At 40.2% G+C, this 4,308-nt stretch overlaps 1 non-coding gene across 1 annotated transcript; it reads left to right on the top strand.

Annotated features, from left to right (window-relative positions):
* Window positions 1-295: 295 nt before the first annotated feature.
* LOC141635910 (small nucleolar RNA R71) lies at window positions 296-401 on the top strand. The gene has a single exon (XR_012540563.1). It is a non-coding gene; the product is annotated as a small nucleolar RNA R71 (small nucleolar RNA).
* Window positions 402-4,308: the final 3,907 nt, after the last annotated feature.

Here is a 4,308-nt window from a genome sequence, read left to right as displayed (position 1 = left end):
AGAAAGCAAATGGACCGTCTGAGGCTCCCCAGCAGAATGTAACTCCAACTTATCAAACCTAGAATTCATGGCTTCCAGCTGAGCCACAACTTGCTTATCGACTGCATGAACTGTTCTAATACCATCACTCGGGTTTCCATACTCAGCACAATGGGTTGCCATATCTTCAATAAGAGCCCATCCTTTATCATCGTCGGTGTTCTTTTGAAATCTTTCGTTGGATGATGCATCAAGTATGGCTCTATGATCATTATATAGCCCATTGTAGAACTGATTGGACAGGAACCATGGATCAAAACCATGGTGAGGAATAGACCTCACCAACCTCTTGAAACGGCACCAAGCTTCATAGAAAGTTTCATCCGGTGCCTGTTTGAAACTTGTGATCTTGGCCCTCAGCTGATTAGTGCGATGTGGAGGGAAATATCTCTTATAAAAAGCAAGAGCAAGGGTCTCCCAGTTTGTGACCCCCTCGGTCGTGCGGTCCAATTCAGTCAGCCATTCCCTGGCTGAATCAGTCAAAGAAAAAGGAAACAGCACCTCCTTAATCTTCTCTTGAGTTACCCCCTTTGTGGCAGGAATAGTAGAAAAGTAGTGCTAGCAGTAGTAGTGGCTGTGACTGAGGTGGTAGCTGAAACGGGGCTAGCAGCAGTAAACACAGTACCGGCAGCAGAAACCAGAAAAAAAGAGGTACTGGCAGGTGCGGAGACGGTAGTAACAGCAGGGACTACCGTCACAGACAGAGACAAGGATGGACTGGAAGCGGAGCTCGTAAAAGGCATAGAGCTAGAATTCATCCTATACAAATAGGGCAAGGGAAAAGCGATAAGAAATCAGCGTCAAAACAGCAAGAAGCTTCCCTTAAACAGTCGAAAAAAATTCGACTACAGCCCAAAAATTCCCAAATGTTCCTCAAAAATTCGAATGATAGCAGGTAGACAGCAATAGGGGAAGGGTGGCAGATGACAGAAGCAGCAGATTAAGCAACAATTGAGGCAAATAAAGCAAAAAGCAGCAGCAAAAGCCAGTTTACAGTCGAAAATTTCGACTGAAAACACCCCTAATCGCCAATTTCCCACAAAAATTCGAATTAAACAAGCAAATATCAACGAGGCATGGGAATTAAACATCAAGTATGACGAATTAAGCATTGGAAAAGAATTATAGTCGAAAATTTCGACCTACAATAAAGACCGAAACCCTGATTCTTGATTATCCTCATAAAAAGCAAAAATGAAAGAAATTAAAGGACAAAGAAGAGTAAGGATTACTTACTTAATGATAAAGAACCCACAAAGAATAATTAATCGATAAGAAACAAGCAAAATGGACGATTTTTGATCGAAAAACCGCGGAACCCTAATTCCTCTAATAGGCCGTGTAAAACGAGAATCAAAGGGATAGTAAAGGGAAAATGACGATTAATTAACAATAAACACAATGTAGGTGGTGGATTTGGCAAATGGGCAAGAAAAATGAAGATTTTGGGGGGTTTTTGATCGCAAATAGGGAAGAAGGACGAAATAAGGATGAAGATAATGAAATAATAAAACAAAGGAGGGAGTTAAAGAGACTCCCTGCGTGTAAATTCCAATTTTACTCGATCGAGTGGTTTAGAACTGCTCGATCGAGAAATTCTTGTATTCATCTACTCGATCGAGTAAAAAGTTACTCGATCGAGAACTCCCCTTTTCAGCTTTAGTCGATCAAGTAAAACGGGATCATTCGATCGAAAAGAATCCACTCGATCGAGTACAAAAAGTACTCGATCGAGCTCTTTTCCTCGTGTAGGCTCTTGAATTTGCTATTATTCCTTTGAATTTGCGTAGAATTCCCCAAACGTGTATAAAAACACGCGCAAAAATATCCCAAAATACCAAAAATAAAAAGTAACAGTCTATAGTCTCTAATCTACGCTAAAGATTCTCTAAATTCTAATTGTCCTAATTAAAAGCAATAAATTAAATTCAACGGAAAATTTAAAAATTGTTTATATAATTTGTTACATGGGGCATTTCCCCGCTCACTTCTCAAAGCAATTCAGTAGCCCCTCGGAGGGCTTCTGACAGGAGGACGTCATCTCAGCAACATTAATCGTCCTCTTCAATTTCCACGAGCTTGTATTTGAATCATTGGGAGGAGAATAGTTGACGTCCACGTACGCGCGAACTTTTCTCATCCTTACTCCTTTCTCACCGGCTTTAACATCGTCACTCCCACTTTGACTGACATTAATTGCATCTATCCCTGCAGCAAGGAAAACTGACGAACTTTCCTCCTTTTTGCTCTCAACCTTAGGCGGACGGGTCACAATAGCAGCACAATACGCAAAATTCTCGTTTGGAGTGTCAATAGGAGTGTTAATAGAAGAGAGGGCATTGTAAGGCTGAGCTTGCATGGGAGCCCTTCGGAACTTCGACTGATGGAATATCAATTCCTCGTCCCAATCTGAAAAGTCAATGTCTTGCCCCCGACATCTATTACTGCACGAGCAGTAAATAAAAATGGTCTCCGTAAAATAATAGGGGTATGGGCATCTTCGGGGATGTGAAGTACAACGAAGTCAACGGGAATAAAGAACTTCCCGATCTTAACAGGTATGTCTTCTATGACACCTAGTGGCTGTGATATGCTACGGTTGGCCATCTGAACAGTCGTGTTTGTGTAATTAAACTTGGTCAAACCAAGTCTCTTAGTCAGAAACTACGGTAAGACACTCACACTAACGCCAAGATCGCATAACGCATTATCAATAAAGTGGGTACCAATATGACACGGAATTGAAAAACTACCCGGGTCTGACTGTTTGGGAGGTAACTTATTCTGAACTAAGGCCGTCCCTACCTCGGTAATGTGCCTCAGACAGAGACAAGGATGGACTGGAAGCGGAGCTCGTAGAAGGCATAGAGCTAGAATTCATCCTATAAAAATAGGGCAAGGGAAAAGCGATAAGAAATCAGCGTCAAAACAGCATGAAACTTCCCTTAAACCGTCGAAAAAAATTCGACTACAGCCCAAAAATTCCCATATGTTCCTCAAAAATTCGAATGATAGCAGGTAGACTGCAATAGGGGAAGGGTGGCAGATGACAGAAGCAGCAGATTAAGCAACAATTGACGCAAATAAAGCAAAAAGCAGCAGCAAAAGTCAGTTTACAGTCGAAAATTTCGACTGAAAATACCCCTTATCGCCAATTTCTCACAAAAATTCGAATTAAACAAGCAAATATCAACGAGGCATGGGAATTAAACATCAAGTAGGACGAATTAAGCATTGAAACAGAATTATAGTCGAAAATTTCGACCTACAATAAAGACCGAAACCCTGATTCTTGATTATCCTCATAAAAAGAAAAAATTAAAGAAATTAAAGGATAAAGAAGGGTAAGGATTACTTACTTGATGATAAAGAACCCACAAAGAATAATTAATCGAAAAGAAACAAGCAAAATGGGCGATTTTTGATCGAAAAACCGCAGAACCCTAATTCCTCTAATAGGCCGTGTAAAACAACGAGAATCAAAGGGAAAGTAAAGGGCAAATGACGACTAATTAACAATAAACACAATGTAGGTGGTGGATTTGGCAAATGGGCAAGAAAAATGAAGATTTTGGGGGTTTTTTGATCGCAAATAGGGAAGAAGGACGAAATAAGGATGAAGAAAATGAAATAATAAAACAAAGGAGGATGTTAAAGAGACTCCCTGCGTGTACATTACAATTTTACTCGATCGAGAAATTCTTGTATTCATCTACTCGATCGAGTAAAAAGTTACTCGATCGAGAACTCCCCTTTTCAGCTTTAGTCGATCGAAAAAAACGGGATCATTCGATCGAACAGAATCCATTCGATCGAGTACAAAAAGTACTCGATCGAGCTCTTTTCCTCGTGTAGGGTCTTGAATTTACTATTATTCCTTTGAATTTGCGTATAATTCCCCAAACCTGCATAAAAACACACGCAAAAATATCCCAAAATACCAAAAATAAAAAGTAACAGTCTATAGTCTCTAATCTACGCTAAAAATTCTCTAAATTCTAATTGTCCTAATTAAAAGCAATAAATTAAATTCAACGGAAAATTTAAAAACTGTTTATACAATTTGTTACACGGGGTATTTCCCCGCTCACTTCTCGGAGCAATTTAGCAGCCCCTCGGAGGGCTTCTGACTGGAGGACGTCATCTCAGCAACATTAATCATCCTCTTCAATTTCCACGAGCTTGCATTTGAATCATTGGGAGGAGAATAGTTGACGTCCACGTACGCGCGAACTTTTCTCATCCTTACTCCTTTCTCACCGGCTTTAA

Source organism: Silene latifolia, chromosome Y (assembly GCF_048544455.1).
Source record: "Silene latifolia isolate original U9 population chromosome Y, ASM4854445v1, whole genome shotgun sequence".
NCBI lineage: Eukaryota > Viridiplantae > Streptophyta > Magnoliopsida > Caryophyllales > Caryophyllaceae > Silene > Silene latifolia.
This window is presented reverse-complemented; position numbering and strand designations above follow the sequence as displayed.